The sequence below is a fragment of the Papio anubis genome, chromosome 3 (genome assembly GCF_008728515.1).
Source record: "Papio anubis isolate 15944 chromosome 3, Panubis1.0, whole genome shotgun sequence".
NCBI lineage: Eukaryota > Metazoa > Chordata > Mammalia > Primates > Cercopithecidae > Papio > Papio anubis.
In genome coordinates, this window is record NC_044978.1 from 37,259,613 (window position 1) to 37,287,551 (window position 27,939).

Sequence of the window (27,939 nt, forward strand, 5' to 3'; positions counted from 1 at the left end):
TGTAGCTCCACGTCCCTGCTAGGGTGTGTGTCTTCAACATCTCTAAGCCAGGGTCTTGGCACTCAGTCGGCTGACAATTTTAACATACCTGGGAGAAGAGAGACCATAGGTTTGACCTTCTGGCTTTATATTTCCAAGGAGGAGAAATTGGCTGGACTCTCTTTTGTGGTGAGTACTCATATATTTGTCACTTGACAAACACTCACTGACCACCGCCATGTTTGTGCAGTGCAGAGGCAGGGTGCGGACTCTGTTGGCAGGTTGCCCAGCTTCATGCCCAGGAACAAAGTCTGTGCATATTTGGTCATCCCATGCAATGGGAAGACGCAGCTCTCACTAGGAAGGCCACAAACTTGAATATCTAATCACACGAACATTTGAGGCCAGAGCATGGTTCAGACACTCTCTTACGGTGACCTTGTAGTCCCATGGAGTCAGCTTTGGATGGGTGCCCGGGATCCTCCTTTCCTTCTGGCTTTTTTCTCTTATTTTTTCCTGGTTCTCTGCTCAACCCCAGGCCGGATCCCCATATGGTCAAAGCCATGAAGGCTGCTATCTGGTGGATCCTCACAGTGGGAGAACTTTATCATTCCCCACAGTAGGAGGCAGAGGCCCTTCCTCCAAAGGGTGCATCATGAGACACACCTTACCTCTTGCTGGGAGTTTACCTTGCACTGTACCATAACTTTGGTGCCTCGATGTGCCTGAGGGCCTCCCTTCTCCACTAGGGATGAGGCAGAGAATGGACATGGAGGATGGATGGGGAGATCAGGGGAGGGCTGCCAGGCAAAATATAGGAATGTTTTATCCCATGCAGTATTTGAGACATACACTGAAACATTATTCGTCATTCATCTGAAATTCAAATGAAACTGGGTATCCTGTGTATTTTTATTTGCTTAATCTGGCAACTCTGCTAGGAAGCACGTCGCTACTTTAGGAAGATCACTCCTTACTTCCTGCCACCACCAAAAACGCTGATTCAGCTGGCTGGGGCTAAGTCAGCACTGTTCAAAAGAGGAAACACTCCTTTGAAAAATGACTTTTATTTGGGACTTCCATTTGGTTGAGTCATTGTTATCCAGGCAAACCCATGGCAGAAGGAATGACTCAGCCTCCCATTTCTCCACCCATTCCTATGGCCTCAGAAAAATTCTCATTTTATGATGAGATGGGACCACTTTTCCCTTCCCCGGTGGATTAGAGCTTTCTGTGTCTATTTTCCTAGGATCACCATAACAAAGTACATCAAAGTAGGTTGTTTAAACAACAGAAATTTATGGTTTCCCAGTTCTGGAGGCGAGAAGTCTGAGGTCAAGGTATGGGTAGAGTTGGTGCCTTCCGAGTCCTGTGAGGGGGCATCTTTTCCAGGCCTTCCCTCAGCGTCAAGAGGTTTGCTGGCAATTTTTGGTGTCCCTTAACTTACAGAAGCACCTTCACACAGCGCTCTTCCTGCATGTGGCTCTCCCTGCATGTGGCTCTCCCTGTATGTGTTTCTGTGTTCAAGTTCTCCTTTTTTTTTTTTTTTTTTTTGAGGCTGAGTTTCACTGAGTCACCCAGGCTGGAGTGCAGTGGTGTGATCTTGGCTCACTGCAACCTCCACCTCCTGGGTTCAAGCCATCCCCCACTTCAGCCTCCTGAGTAGCTGGGATTACAGGTGCCCACCACCATGCCCAGATAATTTGTATTTTTAGTAGAGATGGGGTTTTACCATATTGCCCAGGCTGGTCTCCAACTCCTGGCCTCAGGTGATCAGCCCGCCTTGGCCTCCCAAAGTGCTGGGATTCTAGGCATGAGCCACTGCACCCAGCCCAAGTTCTCCTTATAAGGACACCAGTCACATTCGATTAGGGCCCACCTTAAGGACTTTATTTTAACGTGATTACCTCTGTTAAGGTCCTATCTTTAAATAAGGTCATATTCTGAGGTACTGGGGGTTAGAACTTCAACATAGCTTTCTTTCCGGGGGTGGCGGGTTGAGGGATAAATTTCAACCCCTAATACAGGTGCCTCAATGTCGTGCACATTTATATTTGCTGGGAAGATAAGGAGACATTGGAGTCAGTGGTTTGGTTTCTTTTGCTGGCTTAGGGTTAATAATGATTTAAGGCTTTGGAGTAATGGAAGATAAACTGCTTGTCACTGCCTACTCTGTGTTGCAGAAGATTGCATTTCCGTGTGAGGCTGGCCCCAGCCTGGCTCTGCACAGGGCTTTTCCATTACCTTAAGAGCTGGTGGTGATAGCCCCCATTAATATTCAGCCCTTTGGCCTCCACCCTCTTGCATTCCCTCAGCCCTAAGCACTTCCCTCTGACCCTCCAAGAGGTAACATCGGGGTTATTGTCCCCAAGAGACTTCTGCAATTACTTGCAGGGGGAACCCGGTGAGGCTTTGCTGAGAGTGTATGCCAGGAGGGGCGTGGGTGGAGAAAGGGAGCTCGGCATGCAGATCTTCGCCCTCCCCCGTCCAACCCAATATTAGAATCAAGGGGAACCGTGATGTCTGTCTTTGCCTCTGCTTGCTTCCCTCCTCCGTGTGGATGCTGGGAGAACAAGATTAAATTCCTTGTCGGCTCGGGCTCTAAATTCTCATTTGTTTATTAAGAAATGATTCTGTTTTCTCCGAGGAGCCATCCATCCTGCTCTTCTGGGCGCTGTCCATTACTAAAGAAATGAAAGGGAGAAAGGTCCTTTTTTTGGCCATGGGTTTTTTGTTTGTTTTTGGGGTGTGTGTGTGTGTGTGGGCGTGTGTGTGTGTGTGTGTCTTTCAGATGTCTGTATCACCAGAGAGAATGCTTTCTGAAGCCTGTCCAGGAAATTTGGTTCTAAGAACAGCCTAATAATTTGAGCATCTTCAGGGGTGACTCGTGCGATGAGGCTGGCATGCTGTCCACAGACAGTGGCACCATGGCGGTGGAAGTGCGGTCTGCACTCATCTGCCAGGGCTGCCATGACAAAGGACCACAGGCTGGGCCGCTTACGCAACAGAAATGTATTTTCTCACGGTTCTGGAGGCTAGAAGTCCAAGATCAAGTTGTCCGTAGATTGATTTGTTCTAAGTCTCTCTCCTGGGCTTGCAGATGGCCAAGCTTCTCTGTCCTCACATGGTCTTCCCACTGCACACCAACATGTATCCCAATTTCCTCTTATAAGGACACCAGTTGTATTGGATGAGGATCCCCTGAGTAAACTATTTAACCTGTATTAGCTCAATAAAGACCATGTCTCCAAATACTGTCCCATCCTGAGGTCTGAGAGAGTTAGGAATGAACCTAGGGAGAGGCACAATTTAGCTCACAGCTGTGCTCCTGTAGGGGACTCAATAGGAACTCAAATCTCAGGCTGGACCTTGATCTGGGTAAGTGACCTTGGGGAATGGCAAGGGTATCAGTTGGGGTTTTCTGTTGTCGGCAACAGAAAACAATCCAGGCTCACTGGAGCAATGAGAGAATTGAGTGAGATGATCTGGAGAGACAGGGATGCCATGGAAGGCTGGACGACAGACAGTAACCCTGGCACCTTGGAGAGGGGAAGTAGAAGCCGCAGGAGCTGCCCTTTGGTGGAAACACTCCCGTCAATGCTTGGTGGCTGAAGCGAGTGAACTCAAGAGTCCCAGAGGACAGCTGTCCTGCCGGGTTCCCCACTGTGCTGGAGTAGGAGGAGAAGGAAGAGTCCAGACCCTTGGCCTCAGTGATGGGAGTCAGGGTACAGGGTTCACATCCTCCCAGGACCACCCAGAGTCCAGGGGTGTGAGCCCTCGAGAGAAAATCAGCAGCTGTCAAAAGAGGAAATGAATGTTGGTAAGCTGAAACAATGACAGATATCTATCGCATAACATTTCCTTGCTTCAAAAAGAGGGGCTGCATTGGACGACCTCTGTGCTCCATCTTCATTAAACATTTACTAAAGCTCTCCCGTCACTGCTTTCTTGAGTTCTGTGCCTTTCTTTGTCTAGGGGTGTTGAGATGTTTCGCTCAGGGATGTTTTATTGCCTGCGGTGTCTCCCTTGGCCTTTGGTGTTCCCGGGAGTTCTCCTCAGTGAGGCGAGGGACTCTGTTTGCTCAGGAAGGTCACCAGGCTTAGAGTGCTATAAAAAACCAGGGAACAGCTTCCTGGTATAGATCAGTTTATTAATGTCTTCTTTGTGATCTGTACCGGTTGTAAATATTATATTCATTATAAATAATAATTCAACCTGCCATTCCTTCTCTGGTTCTCAGTCACCTTGTCTATAAAACAAGAGGGTTGAATTAAATGATTATTAAGGTCTCTTTCCGCACTGGCCCTGTTGGATTCCATGAAAATTAAACTCCTCTGGGTAGACAGTCTATGGAGCTTGACTGTGAGGCATCACCCAAGAACTTGGAAACGGGAAATAAGATTTCCCTCTGAGAGAAAAATTATAAAACCAGCCAGCACCAGATCAAAGAAGATCTATTTAAAGTCTCCTTATATGGACAGGATGAATTTCAGACCAGAACAGCCTGGACTGACAGCAGGAACATCCTGAGGGACAGAAGGGCCTGTCAGAATGGATGCAGCATCACAGACACAGAGAGAAATGAGACCGAGGAGGATCGTCAGGATGATTCAAGCTCTCACTGAGACAACGCTGGGGTGATGGGTATCCACACATTAGTAGGCTCTGGGCCTCTCCTGGCTGCATTTCTGTTATGGAGAAGGCGAGGGGCATCCAGCTATCATGACTGGGCGCCCTAAAGCGGGGATGAGAGTCAACATCTTTAACAATCCATATAGCACAGGCACCACCCAAACAGCAAGGTCTTCAGCTACAGCTGGAGCAGTGACCTGGGGCCCCCATTCTGCCTGCCTTTACCTTCTAGCGTCTGGGAGCTCTGTGAGGTCCCTGATATGAGAAGGGCAGTCAGTAGGAGCAGACAGGAGGCTCCAGGAAGAGGCTCCTTACCAATTAGCTCAGAAGAATTTTAATATGTTGATAACTTAACATGTTTGAGCTATTCAGTTCATCCCTTTTGTCTCATTCTAACTCACTGGGAAATCCCTGGATTGGAATGCAGTTTCCCATCTGCTTTGACCTACAGGAAAAAAACAGGCATGACTGGCTTACATAATTGTGTGATGACTATATTTTTCAAGGTAAACAGAGTTTCTGCTTTATCACTCTCTTAGGAGCCTGGTTACACTGATCAATGTGAATTCACCCCTATGAGAGAAATCCACTCTTGGCTTGCTGACAAAGTCAATTGCCTCAATTACAATAAAAAAAAAAAAAAAAAAAAAAAGATTCCCAAACTTGCCCCATGGAAGCAAGCCAGCCAAGCTTGGAAGCAGCCAGCCAAGCCCTTTTTCAAACTTAGAATCAGTGATCCAAGGGTCCTTTCAGTATTTTTCCACAGGATCTCTGGCTGAATTTCCACAGCATGTGAAAATTCAACTATAGACAAGACAGCATGATGCAGCGATTTTCTTTTTTTTTCCTTCTTCTCTCTCTCTCCTTTTTTTTTTTTTTTTGCACATTTTATTTTAGTAGCACAACTCTTATTTTCAAATGATCTTATGAAGGACCCCAAGCTGCAGATATGATGTCTTCACATCAGGCATCTCTACTTGGGTGTCTGACAGGCACCTCAAATATAAGATGCCCAAAGAGCATTCTGGATGCCCTGCCCCCGCTGCACCTGCTCCTCCCCAATGTGCCCTCATCTCTCAGGCCTGACACCTAAAATAATTCTATTCTCAGGTCATCTCTTAGCCTCAAACTCCTGCTTCCAGCTACAAAACATATGTAGAATCCCATCCCTTCCAAGCTAGGTCCCACATAGCTGAAACCTTGTTTTCAGCCACCATCCCCTCTTACCTGGATGACCGCAACAAACTTGTAATAGGTCTTCCCACTTTCATTACTGCTTCCTATACTTCCCTGAATTGGAATGCAGTTTCCCATACGTTTCTACCTATAGGGAAAGAACAGGCATGGCTGGCTTACGTAATTGTCAGATGGAGCAACATTTGCTCCATTTAAAATTGTTTTTAGAAGTCTAGACTTTAGAATCTCCACTTGTTAATGATAATATAACAATGACCAATTACTACCATTATAACAATGACCAATTATTTCTCTATTTAGTGAAATAATATGTTTAAAATGTAGATCAGATGGTGATTTTCCCCTGTTCAAAGTGCTCCAACATCTCCCATCACACTTAGAGTAAACTGCAAACTCCTTACCATGGTCTACCAGGCTCTCTGCCATCTGGTTTCCTGGTACCCCATTGGCTGAACCGCCAGCTGCTCTCTCCTTCACTCTTGTGGCTCCAGACACACTGGACTTATTGTTGGTTCTCAAATGTGCCAAGCTTGTTCTCCGCTTTGCATTTGCTGTTTCCTTTGCTTAGAACCTCTGGTGCCCTTGACTTTGAATGGCTTACTTCCTCACACCAATCAAGTCTTTGCAAGTCTCTGCCCTTGCCCAGAGAGGCCTTCCCTCGCCACCTCTTTAAAACAGCCTGCCTCACTCCTACTCTCGAGCTCCTCAGTCAGCCACTGCCCAGCACACACCACATTTCATAGTGGATGTTGTTATGTGCCGCTCAGATCCCCTGGCAGGACCGAGAAATGCTCATCGCCTTAGCTGCTGGGGGTGCAGACACCACCAGCTCACACCTGAGACACTTTCCAAGCGTTGGAAAGTGTCAGAGGTGTGTCATTTCCTCTGTCAGAGGAAGCTGCTCCACCAACACGTACGCCCACTTCCTGGAGGCAGCTTGCGGCCAAAGACTGGTCACGTGGTAGTGCAAATGCCCAGTCCTCCGATCTCAATTAGGACAACACTGCTTGTTGTCCCAAGCTGCAAAGTTCCTCAGGAGGAAGAAAGAAAGCAGCTTTTCCGTCTGTCCGTCCTGCGTCCCTCATCCTTCACACATGTTGCTCCTGAGGTCACGCCCCCAAAAACCTCCTGCAAATCTCTTTGTCAGAGTCTACTTCTTGCAGAACCTGTCCTGTGGGCCTCTACCCCAAATTATGGGGTTTTCACTTACTTGCTTACACTTACTTGTTTACTTCCTGTCTCCCCAGCTAAGACTTAAGTTCTGTGACAGCAAGGAAAGGTCTATCTTATTCCCCTGTCTATTCTGGCCCAGATGCCTAGACGGTGCCTGGAGAACGTGGAAGTTCAATAAATATTGAATGAAGAAATGAATGCACCCCCCCATCTATATGAAATTGTGTGTATATCAGGGGCCCTCCTCCCTCTGTCACTCCTCTACGCACCACTGGAGAAGTACCCAGGGCACCTCAGCAGCACCTTCAAACAGAGTCGATTTTAGAATCAGGAAAGCAAGATTCATAGCCAGTTTCCATCACTAGCAAGCCCTTCCCAGTACCTCCTGGAGTCAGTATTGGGCCTTGCAGGGTCTTTAGCTTGTTCCACTGCGACAATGAGCCCCGCACTCCGCTCCTGGAAAAGAAACTGGGACAATGGAAAAGCTAATCGAATTGGCTCATTTCCCTGAAGCCAGTGATAAATCTCAGGGGTCTGAAGAAGGCTCTGGGGGATCTAGTGCCCCCAGTGAGATCTGGGGTGGGGAAATTGACCTCAGACTCTGAATCTCAAATCAAGAGTGGTTCGTTTTTACTACAGAGCCCGGAAGGGAGACTGCTTGGGACCTGCCCTGGGATGACTTCTGCTGGCCCTGGGGAGCCAACTTTTATTCCAGTAGAATGTCCAGGAAGCCACACACCCTGGTGTCAACTCACTTTCTCCTACGCCGTTAGAGTAAGTCTCCTTGATTTCCAGGATTGGAATTCCCTGGAATGTTCAATGTGCCATCATTACCAGGATATAAAGAATGTTTCTGGGTCAAGAAGGTGCCAGGGATGGTTTAATGCACACCTTCATTACCTAATTGTTTTTTCCTGGTCTATTCCCCAATTGCTTCCACGTCTGATGAATATTTCTCTGCTTTCATATATGTTTTTGACAGAGACAGGGGAGCAAGGCTATCTGTAGGCTTTAGATCTCCTGACTTCTCTTTTGAGCATGATGAGTTGGAGTTAGATAATGCAGGGAGAGCTTGCTCCGGAACCCGGGAGGGAAGTGTGGCTGGGAATGCCCGCAGATGGGTGATGCCCCTCTGTCCTCAAACTGTGTTAGACGAGCTCTGCTCTCATCTGCCCCTACACGAGAGGCAATCCATTAGATACCTTGCATCTGGGGTAGACTGAGCCAGCACCAGCTGTGAGAGTGGCTGCAGCTTGGATTTCACTTCCTCCAGAAGGCAGCCAGGACAAATGCTTTTGCTCATTCTCCAGGAGGAGGTTCCAGGATGATCCAGCCATTGTTCCTCCTCCATAGTACAAAGGGAAGATTACCTAGAACGGACCCAGCAAATGCCTTAACAGCCTTCAAGACAGTCTGGACACATCCACAGTGGTTGTTGGACAGCTCATTACACACTCTCTGAGGAGACTGGTCTCGGGTCCTTAAGCAGGTTGATGTTGGCAGTGGCTGGGGAGGCAGGAACATGCATGAAGGACACAGAGGCAAGATGGAACTGAGCTGGATGGAGTGCATCTAAGGCCTGGGGCCAGTCAAAGAAGACGCATCTCTTCCTCAGCACCACTGAGGCCACACAGCCAGCCTTGTGAGGAGATGCCTCTGAGGACCTTCAAGCCACACATCACTGGCTTGAGTATAAGAAGTGCTGGAGTACCTGTGATAGAAATTGGCAAGCAAACATCCCCCTAGAAAGACAGGTAATGCCTCATCTCTACCAAGGCTGAATTGTTTTTATAACATTCTCATCATTATTCTAAAGAATAAAACCATTACTAGTACACAACGTCCTCATCAGGGTATGAGACAGGCCCCAGGCTCTATTCTTGGCCCTGGCACTTATTTGGTTGAGTGACTTAGTAATCTAGGCAAGAGCTACCTCAACCTTTTTTTTTTTAGTTCATTTTTTTTTTTTTTTTTTTAGGCCAGGCACAGTGGCTCTCACCTGTAATCCCAACATTTTGGAGGCCACAGTGGGAGAGTTGCTTAAGGCCAGTAGTTGGAGACCAGCCTAGGCAGCAAAGTGAAACCCCACCTTAAAAAAAAAAAAAAATAGCCAGGCATGGTGGTGCACCTGTATTCCCAGGTACTTGGGAGGCTGAGGTGTGAGGATCACTTAAGCCCAGGAGGTGGAGGCTGCAATGTGCTAGGATGACACCTCTGCACACCAGCCTAGGCAACAGAGTGAGACCCTGTCTCAAAAACAAAATTTTGTTTAAATGTCTAGACTTTAGAATCTCCATTTGTTAATAATAATATAACAATGACCAATTACTGCCTTTACTCTTGAATGGCCACTGTGGGTCAGGCACTGTCCCAGGAGCTGGAGGAATAGTGGTAAGCAAGCTGACAGCCATGTACTTTTCCTGGAGCTCATATCCACGGATCATCAGACAGGCAATACTTCCCCCATTTTAAAGCTGAGGCCATTAAGGTTTAGAGCCCTGAAGTGATGGCATGTGAAGCACTTCCCCATGGGTGGGTGCCTGCTATTGGGTCATTGTTGGTGTTAACCTATCCTTCGGTGTTCTGCTTTGTTATGCTGGGACTGGGACTCTAAACCAATTTTTTTTTCTAGCCTTTGCCAGCTGCTCCTTGGTAGATTATATCAGTAAGGGGTGCTAGGGGAGGCAAGAGAGGAGGAAAAGGGACCTGCTTCCCCCTGGGTGCTTTCAGAGCCTTCCTTCCTTCCTTCCCTCACTTCTTCCTTCTTTCCTTCCTTCCTTCCTTCCTCCCTTCCTCCCTTCCTTCCTTCCTCCCTCCCTCCCTCCCTTCCTTCCTTCCTCCCTCCCTCCTTCTCTCTCTTTTTCTTTCTTTCTCTCTTTCTGTCTTTCTTTCCTTCCTTCTTTCATTCATTCATTCTTTCCTCTTTCTCTGTCTCTTTCTCTCTCTCTTTCTTTCTTTCTTTCTTTCTTTTTTTTTTTTTCTTTTTTGTTAGGCAGAGTCTTGCTCTGTCTCCAAGCTGGAGTACAGTGACACAATCTCGGCTAATTGCAACCTCTGCCTCCCAGGTTCAAGTGATTATCCTGCCTCAACCTCCCAAGTAGTTGGGACTACAGGCACATGCCACCACACCCAGCTAATTTTTGTATTTTTAGTAGAGACGAGATTTCACCACGTTGGCCAGGATGGTCTTGATCTCCTGACCTCGTGATCAGCCCACCTCAGCCTCCCAAAGTGCTGTCCAAGGCTTTCTTCTCTGCCATGGTCTTTGTGGGCATCACTCTGGCCTCTGCATCTGCCCAGCAGCTGCTGTCGCAGCTTTTCCTGCACTCACAGACCAGCCTTGGTGTGCCCCTTCTGAGATTCCAGCACCAGCCCAGCAGCACCCCCTCCTCAGAGAGCAAACCCTTGGCTCCTTGGGGCCTCTCCTCCAAGTTTCTAGCTTCTAGCTTCCAGGTTGTAGGAACACCATGGTGTTCCTAATTCCAACTGCTTCTCTTGGTTCCCCCAGGCCTAGTGTGGAAGCTGTTTCCTCAAGCTGCCACTCCATGGTATCTTAGTGTTCTTTCTCTCGCTTTATTTTAATTTTCTAGTTAACAATGCTTTGTACCTAGCTAATAAGCCTTTATATAAAATCATTCTGACCAGAATACCTGGTGGGGCTCCAGTCCCCTGACTGGTCCCTGCTGAATGGACATGGTCATGAAACTGACCCAATTTTCCAACATGCTGGATGCCCACAGAAGCGAAGCTTGAGGAACTTAACATTTGTACAATGAGGCGCACCTGCTGCCTGTGGACCAGCTTCTCTGCCTAGCCCCTCCTGTTTTCCTTCCCAGCTATGTAAACCCCTAACTTTAGTCAGTGGGGGAGGGACAGATTTGAGGTTTGGCTCCTGTTTCTCTGGCTGAAGTCACCCAAATAAAAAGCCTTCTTTCCTGGAAATGCTCATTGAATCAGGGATCAGCTTTCTTTGTGGTGAGCAATGGGACCTAGACTGAACTCCTGGCATTCGGTCACAGTCTCACCTGGCTGAGCCAGTACAGAGATGGGGCTTTGACGCTGCCCACTCCTTCCACAGCCCTTGCTGTACCCACTGTGCTCCCGGGTGATGTCTGGCTGGCATCAGATCACTGGAGAGGGCATTACCTCTGATCACCGAGCCCCCTAAGAAGGTGCGGCTCACCTTCCTTCATGAGAGACAAGGAAGACAGTGTCCACATGCCCACTGCCCAGGGAGAGGGGCACTTGTTGCTGCAAAATGATGTCGGTCTGCATTGGTACCCTGGCCTGCCCACGGCTCTTCTGGGGGCAGCTGGTGGCAGGCCCTCCAGTGCCTACCCTACAGCCACTTCCCTTCGTCTTTCTCGCAGATGGGACCTGCAGTTGGGTCAGGCAGAGGTCTCTTGGTTTTGGGCAAAGTAGACCCTTCCCCCAACACAGGGGATGAATCATGATTGCTCTTAGCCAGCCATGGTTATGTCCTTTCATTATGCCAATGGTTGGGCATGTGACTCAGGTATGGCCGGTGAGAAGAGAGACAGCGAGAGAAATCTACTGGCTATAGAGTGGAGGCAGTCTGGATGGGACTCCTGGCTGTCTCACTTCTCATCTCTGTAACCTTGGGCTTGTTACTTAAACTCTCTTGAAATCATAATAGCAACATCATAGGCTTGTTGAAAGGATCAAATAGGAAATGATACATCAGTGCAAGCACCTTTCTGTGACTGCCAGGTGCTTAATACATACATTTCCCATTTCAATATCCAGACTTGTTTATGAAGTGCACAGTTTTGTATTTATTCTGGTCAGTCTCAGCATCAGTCACTTTTGGGTAGTAGTTACAAGTTTTCATTTTAACATGGATTCTTGGCAGGGTGCAGTGGCTCACGCCTATAACGGTAGCACTTTGGAAGGCTGAGGCAAGAAGACTGCTTTGGTGAAGAGGGAGTTGCTATGCCCTCCCTTCCTTCTAGCCTGGAGCTCCAGCAGCCATCTTAGGACCGTGAGGTAACAATACCAAGGACAGAAAGTCAACAGCTAAGGGCGGCAAAGCAAAGAATGAGAAAAAGCCGGGATTCCTCATGGCACTCCACAGTCCTGGACTCCTCTGCTGCTTGCAACTGAAAGCATTCCCATGCACTACAAAATAAGCATTCTTAGCAGACACGGCCCCACTGGGTCAGCCCTCACGCCTGCTGCTGTAGGCTGCACCCTAGAAAAGGCAGCCCCATCCTGACAGCTGTGGCCGCTGGTTTGCGCTGCAGTGGTGGCTCCTAGCCCTCCCCACATGCACTGTGTGTTCTGAGGCTGAGCTCCAGCACAGCCCTCAGAGCAGGAAGATGTATAAATAAAAGGCCTTATGTTTTACAGGCTAGTCAATATTTATTCAACCCCAACAGAGCAGTGGACTGGAGGGAACAGAGAGACTATAAAATGTATTCTGTATTGAAGCCTGAAATCATGCAGGGGAAAGGGGCTTCTCGGTGCTCCCCCTGCAGAACAGTCCTCAGCACAGCAGAACTTCAGAGGCCTCTTCTTTGAAGGAAAGGGGCTGGGGCAATCTGGCAAATGAAGACAGAAATGAAGGCAGGGCTGAGGACACAGGAACGGCTGAGCTCTCAATGCAGTTCTAACAGGTGGTCATGTATAGTTACCTCAAATGCAAATGATCCATACCAGAACATGAGTCCCTGTCCCTTGTCTTCAGAAGCCACTCTTCTCTCTTTCCTTAGAGCATCTCCTGGGAAACCCACACTTTTGAGAGCAGCAATGGTGGGGTCTTTTTAAAGCCCTCTGGAGGGGCGTTTGTGTGTGTTTGATGGAAGGCACATCCCCACAGGATTTTTGGGTCCTCCCTGCCCCTCAGTTTTCCCTGCCATGTAGCATATGTTTTGTTGACTTTGCCACTCTCTGCTCTCATCTGGGTTGCTACATTTTCCCTCCTCTCTCCTCTCCCTCTTACTCGTGTCTTAGTCTGTTCAGGTTGCTATAACCAAATACCTTAAACTGAGTGCTCATAAACAACAGAAGTGTATTGTTCATAATTCTGGAGGCTGAGAAGTCCAAGCTCAAGATGCCAGCTGATTCCGTCTGGGGAAGGCCCTCTTCCTCATAGATGGCACCTTCTCGCTGTGTTCTCACATGGTGGACGGGACAAGCTACCTCTCTGCAGTCTCTTTGGTAAGGGCACTAATCCATTCCTGAGGGCACCACCCCCATGACCTCATCACCTCCTAGAGGCCCCGCCTCATAATACTGTTACGTTGGGGATTAGGATGCAACATGAATTTGGGGGGACACAAACATGCAGATGATAGGACGCAGCCTTTACACAATATCTGATTTTTTTTTTTTTTTTTTGGACAGGTTAGAGGATTCTCTTCTCTACACAAAGCTTTCAAAGCTCCCCCTGGATAACTGAATCAGGCTCCACGTCTATTGCCTGATATTCAGAGCTGTCCCCTCTCTGCCCTCAAGCATCCAGCCTGACCTTCATCTCTCCATTGCATACACCCTGTGCGCTCCACAGAAACGATCATGCCTCTCCCAACCTGCTCCTCGGCCTCTTCTCTGTGCCTTTTCTTAGGGTGCTGCTGGCAAGAACCTAGCCAAGTCTATCAAGGTTCAGCTTAGCTACCTTCCTCCTTTTTCTTCAATGTCTGCTTTTCTCACTGGGAGAGCACTTCCTTCCTTTAGATCATTATAATAATTAATACCCATTGCACTAGAATTACTAAAACTCTCAGCTTCATGCATTTCTCCCCACTTTCTCTTACATAAGGGATCAGTGGATTTCAACCCGAGTGGTTCTTACCTCTACCACGGGGCGTACTGGGCAGTGTCTGGAGGCATTCTCGGTTGTCATGCTATGGTGATGCTGCTGACAGGTAGAGCCAGGGATGCTGCTGTAAACTCCCTGCAATGCCTGGACAGCTCCCCACACCAAAGAAGCATCCAGCCCAAAATGTTAACAGAGCCAAGGTTGAGAAATCCTGTATTAGATTATAAGCTTCCTGGAGGCGGAAACCACACTCCTATTCTTTTTATTCTCCATAGTACACAGCTTGAGATAGAATGTTATTCAATTATCTAAAATGAATGACTATGAATGTTTAATTGCATTTATATATCTTGTTTTGAACCTGTAGATAGAGGCCTACTGCCCAAAGAGTGGTGCCTCACCCACATTACCCACATCATCTTCCCATTGTCCAGCACGTGTAGTGTCTCCGAGGGCTGATGGCTGGGTAACCCTTCATCATTGATATTCTCTAAGGCATTCTCTGCTCTGCTAGACTCCATAAAGCAAAGTCCCAGCTCATATTCTCTCAGCTCCTTATAGAAATTCCTTCACTAAGCTGTGCTTTAGTATATTATGTCTTCTGTCTTTATGGAGGGTCCATAAAAGCAGAGTTCTGTCGAACGGTGTTTCTGACTCTTGTGGAACTTTCTTTAGCAGTATTTCATGCACTCACTGCACTGCAAGGTGACCTTAATGCGGCCCCCTTCCTTTACAAATGAGAGTAAGAGAGTAAGGTTCTCTGTGTCACTCAGGGTCCTTTATCCAAGGACCTACGTGATCAATTCCTACCTAAGTTTCCTACCAGGAAAACGTTTTGTCTCTGTAGATGAATATGTATGCTTTACACTGTTGGAAAACAAAACTCTGTGCAGTCCAATATGCTTCTCTTTTTGGCTTAGCTGTCAGAAAAGTTAGAACCAAATTAAATGCCCAAGTGTTGGAATCTGCTCCACTCAGGTGTCTAAAACCATCTATTTCTTTTGCATTCTTCAGCAAGAGTGTTATCCTTAAATGCCTTCTCTTGCACTGTATTTTAATCTTTAAGCTGCCTCAAGTCTTTTGGAAGTAAGTAGGATACAAATCTTAACTTAAAGAAAAAAAGAAAACTTCCGAATGTTATTCCAAGCCATCTTCTGTTGTTGAGTATGAAATGGTTGGGCTATGGAGTAGAGGCAGCCTGGATGGGACTTCTGGCTCTCTCACTTCTCATCTCTATAACCTTGGGCTTGTTACTTAACCTCTCTTGAAATCATAATAGCAACATCATAGGCTTGTTGAAAGGATCAAATAAGAAGTGATACATCAGTGAAAGTACCTTTCTGTGACTGCCAGGTGCTTAATACATACATTTCCCATTTCAATGTCCAGCCTTGTTTATGAAGTACACAGTTTTGTATCTATTCTGGCTAGTCTCAGCATCAATCATTATTGGATAGCAGTAACAAGTTTTCACTTTAACGTAGATTCTTGGCCAGGTGCAGTGGCTCACGCCTGTAATCTCAGCACTTTGGGAGGCCAAGGCAGGAGGACTGCTTGAGCCCAGGAGTTCAAGACCAGCCTGGGCAACAAAGTGAGACCCCATCTCTACAAAAATTTTTTTTTAAATTTGCTGGGTGTAGTGGTGCATGCCTGTAGTCCTAGCTACTGGGGGACTGAGATGGGAAGATCGCTTGAGCCCAGGGAGGGCTGTACTGAGCCAAGATCATGCCACTGCACTCCAGCCTTGGTGACAAAGCCAGAACCTATCTCAAAAAAAAATTTTTTTTAATGTGAAAACAAACAAACAAAAAAAAGAGATTCTTATATTTCTCATTAACCTTCCCATTTAAAGGTCATGTAACTGATATAAAGTTATCACTCTGTTCCTGTGATTTTAATTATGAAGGTAAGTTATGTAAACAACAGCACAACACTCCACTTTGTGGAAATGGAACCGAGGTTCTTTGATTGGCTGTTTTGGTTGCTATTTTCAGAGCTTGGCACTGTTTCTGCTCCTGCCACTTAGGCTTATAGTTGGCCTTGAGATTTCATATTGTAAATTTAGGGACTATGGCCTAAAAACGGCTACTTGCTTTTCTTTTTGCCTTAAGATGGGATGAATTTAAAAACGAATGAGGAATATAGAACATTCTACATATATTTATCATTAAGTGGTTTCCCACTTGTTTAGAAACCCCAGGACCTTGAAATAAGTAAAAGTAACAGAACAATCCCTTTATAAAACAATCTTAAATTTTTAGAGTGGTTTAATTCTCGTAATTCCTTGTAAGGAAGTCAGTGAATAAACTGAGGCTTAGAGAGACATCAGGGCATGTGCCAGTCCTATAGCTGCGGGTTATTGTACCTGCTTCTCCAGGGCTAGTTCCAGGCCTCATCAGACCTTACCCCTCATGTAGAACTCTAGTGCCATGCTCCCTAAATTACTAAAAGGCTCCAATCCCAGAGACATTTACATTCTTTACTGAGTTCAAAGGGCAGGAGTTGGAATTAAAGTTAGTAAACCTTCCAGAGCTGTGCTGTCCAATACAGTAAACACTAGCCCCATGTGGCTCTTTAATTTAACTTTTAGTTAATTAGGATAAAATAAAATTTAAAAACCGTCTGTCAGTTGTACTAGGCACATTTCAAATGCTCAACAGCCCCATGCGGCTGGGTGGTAAACATACGGGACAGCCCAGGCGTAGACTGTTTCCGTCATTGCAGAAAGAGCCCCAGTGCTATTCCAGAGCCATTTCCTACCTGCGTGCGGGCAGAGGCAAAACAGACATCGTTGCATGTCAAGCATGTCTTACATCCCTAAAGAGATGAAAAGAGGAGGGGCTTTGCTACAGGGGCTCTTGACAGTGACTCACCCCAGGCCTATCTTTTTTGTTGCCTGCACATTTTATACTCAAAGCCTCTCACACAGTTACAGAAAGCTAGTTAGCTCAGGCAGTGACCAGGCCTGGGAGCAATTGGCAACCGTCAATGTGCTTATGAATTTAGCGGAGTGACTTAGTTACATTTGGAAAGCGAGGAGCAATCTTAAATACCTTATGGAGAGCTGGGCACAGTGGCTCATGCTTGTAATTGCAGCACTTTGGGAGGCTGAAGCAGGTGGATCACGAGGTCAGGAGTTCGAAATCAGCCTGGCCAACATGGTGAAACCCCATCTCTACTAAAAATACAAGAATTAGCTGGGCAAGGTGGCACATGCCTGTCATCTCAGCTACTTGGGAGGCTGAGGCAGGAGAATTGCTTGAACCCAGGAAGCGGAGGTTGCAGTGAGCCCAGATCACACCGCTGCACTCTAACCTGGATGATGGAGCAAGACACCATCTCAGAAAACAAAACAAAACAAAACGAACAAAGAAAAAACCTTATGGAAATATTGCCCTTAAAGCATTTACTTTCTCAAATAGAGTTCCCCTTCTTGCATGGCCATGGCAAGAGGTTCAGTATCTACCCCTAAACGGGAAGGGCAAGGGATCATTAGGTTTCTGAAAGGCCAAACTTGGCTTCCATTCGCCCCTTTGTATATTGATTTAGAGAAATTACAGTGTCCCTGATATGGTGTTTAGGTGCTTTTGTGGTTTCTAGCTTCCATGTACAAACCAGGGAGGTTTCTACATTATGTATCTTGGTACATAAAAATCAACAAACAAACTGCCCTCACTCTTGTGTCTCCTGTGTCTCTGAATCCAGATAGTCTCCTAGCTGACCTTGACTTTTCTTAATTCTCTGCTTCTCTGGAGGATTTGGCTCGGGGACAGATCCCTTGCTGTAGCACCCGCATGGTGCCTTTGAAGCTCAGAACAATCTTTTTTCCTGGTCCCAAAATAGTGCCTCTGAGATTACCCCTGATACCCAGGCTGTCATTATCCTAGGTTTCTGGCTCTGCCTTCCCTTTATTCAGTTAATGTCTGGCACACTGAATGTTGTGGCTTTCTTTTGCCCCTGACTTCCCACTTCTCCCCATGTACTTTGTTAATAATAATAAGCACCATCACCACCTATTGGGCACTCATTCTGTGCCAGAAACAGCAGTGAGTGCTTCACTAGAATGAATCTCTCCACCTCCACCACCACCACCTTGCTACAAGCTGCCTTCATCTTTCACCTGGACCATTGCAGAAGCTTCCTGATGGGCTTCCTTTCTTTTGTCTTTGTTGCCTTCACTCTTCTCTCCACAGAGCACCAGAAAGATAGTGTTAAAATGTGAGTTAGAGCATGTTCTTCTCCACTGCCCCAGCATCTTCTCTTTTGATTCAGAGTAAAATTCAAAGTCTTTGCAATGGCCTATAGTACCCTAAGCAATCTGCCTCTGCACCTGCTGACATTGCTCTGACCCCACCTCCTACCACTTGCTTGCTTCTCTCTCTGATCCAGCCACACTGGCCTCGGGGCCTTTGCACATATGTTCTCCCTGCCAGATATCCCCATGGCTTGCTCCCTCACCTCCTTTATGTCTTTTTTTACTCTGAGATCTCTTTCTCAATGAAGAATTCCCTGATCATCCTATTTAAAATTAAACACACACACACACGCAATCACCTATGCACACTATTTATCTTCATAGCACTTATCGCCATTAACATGTCATGTACTTTACTTATTTATTTACGTATATATATGTGTTTATAAATATATACACACACACACACACACATATATATATGTATTTGAGATGGAATCTTGCTGTCACCCAGGCTGGAGTGCAGTGGCACAATCTCAGCTCACTGCAACCTCCACCTACCAAGTTCAAATTTATATATATATATATAAAATATATATATTTATATATATAAATAAAATAAAATGTACCATCTTAACCATGTTTAAGTGTATAGTTTAGTAGTGTGAAGTATTTACATTGTTGTGCAATCAATTTCCAGAACTTTCTTCATCTTGCAAAACTAAACTCTATGCCCATTAAGTAAATCCTCATTTTTCCACCCCTGACAACATCAATTCTAGTTTCCTTTTCTATGCATTTGACCACTCTAGATACCTTGCATATGCAGACTCCTACAACATTTGTCTTTTCGTGACTGGCTCGTCTCCCTCAGCATAATGGCCTTGAGCGTCATGCATGCTGTAGCCCGGGAAGTCTTTGAAACCAGCTTTTGTGTATGCTTCATTTTATTGGGCAGGGTGTAAAGTTCGGAGACTATTTTTAGAGTTGCTTATTTTCTAATAACTATTTTGTCTGCATTTATGATATGTAAAAAATAAGGCTTTGTTTATAGCCATCCTTTTCAAACAGAAAGGCTGGCCACAGAACAATGCTTTTCTATTTAATTAAACCTTTCCATTAGAATAAAATCATTTATTAAAACAATTAATCATCAATAAATAGAGAACAGCACTTATATAAGACACACAGTGCAATGCGTGTTTTAGAGCAGTGGTCATCAAACTGCCTCCAGGAGTCCTGGGTCCTCAGAGGTGTGTCAGGGGCCACCTGAGGAGGGGCCTCATGGTGGGGGTTTAACTCCAACCTTGCCCTCTCCTCTCAGCTGGAATCAGAGCAAGTCCAGTAAACATATCTCATATTGTGGGTCCTGCATAATATTTTATTTGAATAAAAAATGCCATGGTGCCACATTGTTTTGTCATTAGTGCTGTCCACCAACAATTCTGGTTCTTCCCCTTTCCAGGTGCGTGGTAGCATTGTCCTTCCGGGCCTCTAATGGGTGGGTGGAGCCATGTGACTGATCTGGGGGCAATGAGTACTTCTCTCTGGTTTGGAACATTTAATTGCCAGTGCAGGACCCTCCAGATCACCCTCACTCCTCTCTTTTTTGTTTTGCAGTGTTTACTGCCCTTGCTTCAAGCAGTGGCCACTCTGTTAGCCCGGGTCCCAGGATGAGGATGACAAACAAGGATGGCACAGAGCAGAGTGTTCAGACACCCTTAGACAGATATTCAGCATGAGTTAGAATAATCCTTTTCTGTTTTAACCTACTGAGATTAGGGGTTGATACATCACTGCCGTATAATCTAGCCTATTGTGACTAATATATGCTGCTTTTTAAAAGTGTGTGAAACACCATTTTGGAGATGTATGAGTGTTTATGTAGATTTGGGTGCCTCTTCCCTAATCTTTGACTCGTCTTAAACCTTGCTTAACTCAGTCTTGTTTTCCATGGTCTTAGGTTAGACTCAGATTTATTTATCTTCTCCTCCTCTTACATGCCTACCCCCCATGTTTGACTGGGACTCTTAGAAATTCTGGGAGTTTCACCGGATAGTTAATTTGTGTAGCTTTTCCACTGCTATAGATTTAAACTTTTCCCAGGAAAGGAATCTTTTGATTGCCACAGGTTTTCTCATTTAGCAAATGCTGCTGAGTAATCCTTCTTCCCAATCCTCTACCCCCACCTTGACTATATATGTAAGGAAACCAATTACATTTCCATTTTTCCCCAGCCTCATGGTTGAGCCAGGGCTGGGAGAGATAGAGAGACAGAGACAGACAGAGACAGAAAGGGGAGAAAGCACAAAGAGGGGGAGGAGAAGAAAGAGAGGAGAAACATTATTTGGTTGCTGGGTTATGTCACTGGTCTTTTCTTCTAATGATGGGCTCCTTTTAAGTCAGTGTTTACCAAAGTTTAGTCCTGTTACATCAAAAAAAGAAAGAAAACAACAACAACAGCAACAACAACAACAAACATGGTGAGCTTGTTAAAATGCAGGTTACTATTCAGCACCCACTGTGAATATCCAGTGAATATTCAGGGGGATTCCATATATGCTAGAGTTTGACAAACACTGTTATAAATCATTCTGGGTTCCCTCTTTGATCATGGAGCATCAAAAACATTCTTTCCCTTTGTAATACTGAGTGAGACCTTGTTTTTTTTTTTCAGCCTAGTCTCAGTATCCAAATTACTTTCTGCTAAAAAATTTCACAGTTACTTAATTCTCAGCCTGCCTCAGAATTTACCTTTTCTTACACGTAAGCAGAGTATATAAATATTTAGAAATATAAAATAAAGTGAAATGTTTGTATTGTGTGCGCTTATCCTTTATATCCATTAAACTGTTACATTCTTTCTTTGAAGACAAAAACAAAACAAAACAAAACAAAAAAACACCTCCATAACTGATTGTGATAAAGCCAGGTGAGGGAAGGGAACCTGGTCCTGGGCCCCAGGATTGTCAGTGAGGCAAGTCAGTGGCAATTGACATGGATTATTAATTATGTGCCTAAAACTTGACATGTATTGTCTCATGTAAGCCTTGGAACTGACTGCCCTTTGAGGGAGGAATTATTGTCTTTACACAGAAAAGATCTATGCTCAGAGAGGTAAAGTAACGTGCCCAAAGCCACACAGCCGGTAAGTATCAGTGCCTGATTTATACCCCAAGGCATCTGGCCTTCAAAATCCATATTCTCTGCACCAAGCTGTACTGCCCCTGTGAGGGACTATCTGAGGCCAATGAGGAGGAGGACTAGAATGGTGGAGGGAAAATTCAGGCAGAATGGGGACAATGTCCCAGAGAGCAACTCCACCAAACCTAATCATACTTAATTTGCAAGACGGACAGCAGGTTATAGCATGAAAAACTTGGAAAGACTGCACTGCACGCCAGCATCTCCTCTGAAGATTTGCCTGGTCAGGGGAAAAAAAAAGCCACGTTCAATATAGATGTTATTTCATTTGGTCAAAGTAGGTCAGAGGAATTGGGCAGAGTGATAGGTGGTTCTTTATCAGGAGTTGTGTTTGACTGAGGAAATTAAACTCTGGTGGAAAGAACACAATGAAGCCACAGTGTTGATGTCACCTGGGTAATATCAGGACTCTCTACTGAGGCAAGGACTTTTACAGTTTCTATATGAAATGTCATCAGGACAGGTTGGCCAACGGAGACTATCTTAGAAATAACTGCCTACATGCGAAAACTTCTATATGTAGCTGCATTTCTAATTCTATTCCTGCAGGAGTGGGATGGGAAGAAAATAAACTAGGAGGGTACATTCTCTTATTCACCACCATTATAAACAGAAGGTGCACATTCAGGTTTATTCTCCTGTTACCCACTGGAAAGCTCCCTGGACTTTTCATAGCAAGTGCTGGCTCCATGTGCCCCCACAACCAGCCTGACGCGTAATTTTTATTAATGCAATTGGCCTTGAACAACACAGGTTTGAACTCTGCGAGCCCACTGAAATGCTATTTTTTTCAATAAAAGTTACGCTAATCTGCCCGCCTCTCCTGCCTCCCCTTCCACCTCCTCCACTTCTCCCGCCTCTGCCACCCCTGAGACAGCAAGAACAACCCCTCCTCTTCCCTCTCCTCCTCGGCCTCCTCAACAAGGATAAAGATCTTTATGATGATCCACTTCCACGTAGTGAATAGTAAATATATTTTCTCTTTCTTATGATTTTCTCAAGTTTCCTTTCTTTAGCTTACTTTATGGAAAGAATACAATATATGATACATATAACACCTAAAATATGTGTTAATTACCTGTTTATGTTACGGATAGGGCTTCCAGTCAGTGGTAGGCTATTAGTAAAGTTTTGAGGGAGTCAAAAGTTATACGTGGATTTTCAACTGCATTGGAGGTTGGCTCCCCAGTCTCCATGTTGTTCAAGGGTCAACTCTTCCTTTCTTTGGATTTTAATTTAGTTGAGAGTAAAGTTCCTTTCTATGTCTATATCCTTTTCAGCAATGGCATGCTGTGGGGACACAATAAATACTTATTAAACATGATGTTTCTCTGTTGCGAGTTTTCTATACTTATTACGAATTGTCATTGGAGGAGAAATGCTCTGCAATAATATGTGTCAACTTTTTAATAAAAACTGTTATATTGAGTGTCTGCAAAGAGCTATTCCAGTGTAAGTTATTAGGATACCACAGCATTAATTTTTAGGAATTGATATATACTTATGTCAAGTGGCTTAAGAGCACCTGAGCTCCTGGAGCAGGTTGAATTGTAACTTAGGCGTTTTGCTACTTGGCATGCAGGGACGCTTCTCCATTAGCTTCAAAAGCTTCTCATGGTGTGGTTGCTTTGCTGATTGAGTCATGTAGATCACTCAAATTCCTTGTGATGGTTTACACTTTAATCGTTCTCTCACGGTAATATAATGGTAATTGGTGTCGTTTAATCTACTGTGCTGTTTAATGTCCTGAGACTTCTGGGGAATTCACACAACCCATCAAACATTAACCTACACTGCCTATTTACTCCATGAAAGAAAAATCTCCCCTTTCCTCAGGCACCCCAGCTTTTCAAGAAGCTGGGCGAGGTGGAATTCATCCTACTGGGTATGTCCCAAACTGGAGAGAGGTTTCATGTGTACCACTTCTTCTAAGCTTCATGGCTTTTCCACTTACCCCAAGGAACCCTTTAAGTCACTGAGTTTAAGTCACTCATGGGCCTTCCTCCTCCCCTCCCCTCTCCTCCTCTCCCCTCCACTCCCCTCCCCTCATGGGCCTTTCCCTCCCCTCCCCTCCCCTCCCCTCCCCTCCCCTCTCCTCTCCTCTCCTCTCCTCTCCTCTCCTCTCCTCTCCTTTCTTTCGAGACGGAGTTTCTCTCTGTTGCACAGGCTGGAGTGCAGTGGCACGATCTCAGCTCACTGCAACTTCTGCCTCCCGGATTCAAGCGATTCTCCTGCCTCAGACTCCCAGGTTTTTCTTTACTGCTATGATTTCTCATTTTCCCTCACCTCAGACTCTACTACTGTTCGAGCGCTGAGATGAACCAAGAACAGAGATAAGAGGGTGTTCTTCCCTAAATTAGGGTACATTCTCTTGTTCATCGTCATAAACAGAAGTTACACATTCAGGTTTATTCTCCTGTTACCCACTGGAAAGCTCCCTGGACTTTTCATAGCAAGTGCTGGCTCCATGTGCCCCCACCACCAGCCTTACACATAATTTTTGTTAATGCAATTGGCCTTGAACAACACAGGTTTGGACTCTGTAAGCCCACTGAAATGCTAATTGTTTTCAATAAAAGTTACACCCAATGTGCCTGTCTCTCTTTCCTCCCCTTCCACTGCGTCCCCCTCCTGGGACCCCACTCTGTTTACACAAATGGTTTTTTAACCCAATGCTTAGAATTTGCCCACAAAACCAACTTAAGGAACACCTATGGATAAAGGACTGAGAGGCTTCTCAGCTCTGATCTGCTCCTAAGCTGGTTACCCTTGAACTTGGTCAGCCTGCCTAAGCCCTCATTGCTCCTGCAGTACAAAAATGTCAGTGCAGCATGAAAACCAATATTGTATGGTATCACCCTCCTGTGGAAATAAATGACCCTAGCAGAATGGGAGAATAAACTCGCCAAGAACATAAATAACCATTATGGGCATCTCTGCATGACTGCGAGGTATTGGATCCAGAATCTGACAAAACATTAGAAAGATTTGTAAGTGGTTGTGGCTGTAAGGGTGGGAATCAGCAAACCACATATCCCCAGCATTTTCAAATTTATTTTATTTTTGTCAAAATGGCACACTTACCCTTGATCTTTGCTTTCCTGAATGAAAAAGAAACAAGATTCCAGTGGGTATCTATACTATCCAGGTGCAGATAGGATGCTAGAAGGGCTGCAGTGGATCAAGGTCCTGTAGGATCATTGCCTTCAAAGGTGTTCCCTTCAGATGGAGGTATGGGAGAAAAGGGGAAGGAAGGGCAAATACTTTAGCAGGCCAGGCTCTCAATGACTGTGCAGAACTTCAGGGGACAGGAAAAGCAAATTGGAAACCCAGCAGCCTTAGAGGTGGGAGTGGGGGCAGGGCAAAGGCCAGCTGTATTAGTCTGTTTTCACGCTGCTAATAAAGGCATATCTGAGACTGGGTACTTTATAAGGGAAAGAGGTTGAGGGACTCACAGTTCCATGTAGCTGGGGAGGCCTCATAATCATGGTGAAAGGTGAAAGGCACGTCTCACATGGTGGCAAACAAGAAAACAGAGTAAGAGTCAAGTGAAAGGAGTTTCCCCTTATAAAACCATCAAATATCATGAGACTTATTCACTACCACAAGAACAGTATGGGGAAAACCAACCCCATGATTCAATTATCTCCCACTGGGTCCTTCCCACAACACTTGGGAATTACGGGAACTACAATTCAAGATGCGATTTGGATGGGGACACAGCCAAACCATATCACCAGCTTTCTCTTAGTTGAAGGCCAAGTATTTCTTACATAGGTTAATCACATTCTTTGCTCTTGTTTTGTTCTATTCCTGTGTTCCTTTTTTTCTCTGACCATAAACATCACCAAGGTTGGCCAATCTACCATGCACCTGCCTCATTTCTTCTTCCTACAGCTATGGCAGAGCCTCCTAGTTGACCATGGCTTTATTTCCCCCTGAGCCCACACACGGTCTCAGCACATTTTTTTTCACACGCACTCCAGTGACCTGGACCCTCAGCAGAAAATAGATTTCAGGATGGAACTCATCATCCACTCTGAGCAGGCCCTAGAGAGATAGTGTCTCCTAGCCACGATTTCTCTCTAGCTCACCACGCATAGTAGATGCTCAAAAACTATTTGGTGAGTGAAGAGACATGACGAGTAATAGAACCATAGTAAATTCATCTGGAAACTTACAAATAAAGAGAGAAGGCAAGATTCTAAGATAGTTTGAACTATTTATGTGCCCTATCTGTTCCATTCTTTGTTGTGTTCATTAACAAAAACAATAGCTAACTAGCTATAGTTGGAAAACCCATGTATACGTTAATGTTTTTAGAAACAACAATATAAGGTTTTTAGAAATGGTATGCAAGATTAATGTTAGCTAAAATAACACTTTTAATAATGTTTTACTATTCATCATAGAAAATCTGGAAAATAGATAAAAGTAAGTAAAAGAAATCAGAAATCACAAGTAATCCCATCCCAATAAATACCATAACAATTGTTAATATTTAACATTTATAGTCTTTTTTGGATATACAGAATTATATCTTTAAAATGATTTTTTCTTCCTTTCCTCTTTCCTTCTTTCATTTCTTTTTCTCTCTTTATTTAGACAAAATTAAGATCATACCATGCATAGTTTTGCAACCCACCTTTTTTCACTTAAAAATACATGCTGAGCATCTTTCCAGATAAATGTCTACAATTTAGTGCTCAGAAATGAATTTCTAGTTTTCCATCAGAATGCAATTTTCTCTTTGGGGTCAAATGCTGGATAGTAACAAACCAACATCTTCCAGAAAATGCCTTGTATAAGGCATTTTAAAAAGAACTATCAAATTTTCTGCTTCCCCACCTTTTCCCAGCCCCCAAATCACTAAGGGGTGAAAAATTTCTGCTACCATTGAGATGACATTTAAGTATCAATAATTCTATTGGAAGGAAGTTCGTGGTTGTGTGAAAAAGAGAGGCTCTCAGCTGTTCTGTGAAGGAAATGGACATTTGTTTTTCTGTAGGCCTTTTCTAAATTGGAGCAATCCTGCAAGCAGGAAGGCAGAGAACAGTGCTGTCTCCTCATGGGGAGCAGCAGCAACTTGGGACCCACTACCTGCTGTAGATGGCGGCTGGCTCTGGGTTTTTTAAACACTACTCCTAAGCACCCCAGGAGGGCTGAAATGGTGCTACCCAGAAACCACATCAAAATGGACCTGGGGCCTGCAGCAGCACAGTCAGCATGGTCTTACCCAGCATCAACCTCCACTGCAGGTGGCAAGAGCAGTCAGATCTAAAAATCGTATCCACTGCTTCAATAAGCCAGGAAAGAAGAAACCTGCAACTGGAGGATTGCTATGAAGAAGATGCTGCAAAGAAACCAGAACTAATGAATAGGACGATTCCATTCTACACCATTAAGTACAGCATTGAAGCCTGTGGACAGAGAATACCAGTAGAAGGGACTATGCCTGCACTCCCTTTAGCTTGGCGATTTCTTCCTTGAAGCCTCACCGGAGTGTAGACAGAGGACCAGGAGTGCCTTTAGCTCTTTGCTTGAGCTGCCTGTTTGATTATACAAAGAAACTGCATCTCCACATCTAAGATTACCTCTCTGATGCCCTTGCCTACAGGGAGGGCCATACCTAACTAACCCAGCCCCCAAAAGCAGCTGCCCACCCTACTCAGATGATTTCCAAGGAAGGAGGTTGTTCGAAGACCCCTGGAAATCTTTCCAGTGGCTTATAACCTGAGTAGGTCATAGCCCTAACCTCTTTGGCTGCTGAGAAATAGTCTCTGGCCTTGTCTTCAGTAAAAGAGAGCATCACCCTTACAAAACTCTCCCTTTGTGCCCTCAACTCAAGCTTCCTTGTCTTGGCGAGGATTGCTTGATTAGTGGTAACAGAAACCTACTCAAGTTAGCTGAAGAAAAGAATGAAAAATATTAAAATACAGAGTTATCTCACAGAATCCGAGGGCTGAAATGCAGCTGAGTCTTGAATGGCAAATTCCAATGGGGCCTGAAATTTGCAATATGTAAATTGGAAATGTGCTTGATGTGAGCAACCAAAACAAATAAATAAACAATAAGAAAGGAACAAAACAATGACTAAACCCCAACAACTAGTTATATTGGCTTAAACAATCAGAAGTCTTATTTTTCTCATGAAACAATTTCAAAAGTTGCAGTCATCCATGTCATTAGGAATTCAGGGGTGGAACTTTTTTCCACCCTTGAATAGTTGCAAGGTGGCTGCTGCTCATCGAAGGAGGATGTCTGCTTCCTAGTCTGGAAAAAGGCAGAGGGACATAAAATGAAAAGGAATGTTAGACACATCTAACCTTTTGGAAAACTCTCTGAGAGTTTCCACCCGGTGACATCTCATTGGCCGGAATTTAGCCACTTGGTGATCCATGACGGAAAGAAAGATGAGAAAGCATTTTTCTCTTTTTTTTTTTTTTTTTTGAGATGGCGTCTGGCTCTGTTGCCCAGGCTGGAGTGCAGTGGCCGGATCTCAGCTCACTGCAAGCTCTGCCTCCCGGGTTTACGCCATTCTCCTGCCTCAGCCTCCAGAGTAGCTGGGACTACAGGCGCCCGCCACCTTGCCCAGCTAGTTTTTTGTATTTTTTAGTAGAGACGGGGTTTCACAGTGTTAGCCAGGATGGTCTCGATCTCCTGACCTTGTGATCTGCTCATCTCGGCCTCCCAAAGTGCTGGGATCACAGGCTTGAGCCACCACGCCTGGCCCATTTTTTTCTTTTATTATACTTAAGTTCTGTGATACATGTGCAGA

The 27,939-nt window shown here is 45.1% G+C and overlaps 1 long non-coding RNA gene across 4 annotated transcripts; it reads right to left on the minus strand.

Moving 5' to 3' along the window:
• Positions 1 to 2,690: 2,690 nt before the first annotated feature.
• LOC103884701 lies at positions 2,691 to 8,948 on the minus strand. Of its 4 annotated transcripts, none has more exons than XR_002522248.2 (3): positions 6,210 to 8,933; positions 5,839 to 5,935; positions 2,691 to 4,714 (listed from the first exon to the last, which is right to left on the minus strand). It is a non-coding gene; the product is annotated as an uncharacterized LOC103884701 (long non-coding RNA). The 4 variants fall into 4 exon arrangements; XR_002522249.2 differs by having other exon boundaries at positions 2,691 to 3,774; positions 6,210 to 8,928; XR_002522247.2 differs by having other exon boundaries at positions 2,691 to 3,774; positions 5,839 to 8,948.
• Positions 8,949 to 27,939: the final 18,991 nt, after the last annotated feature.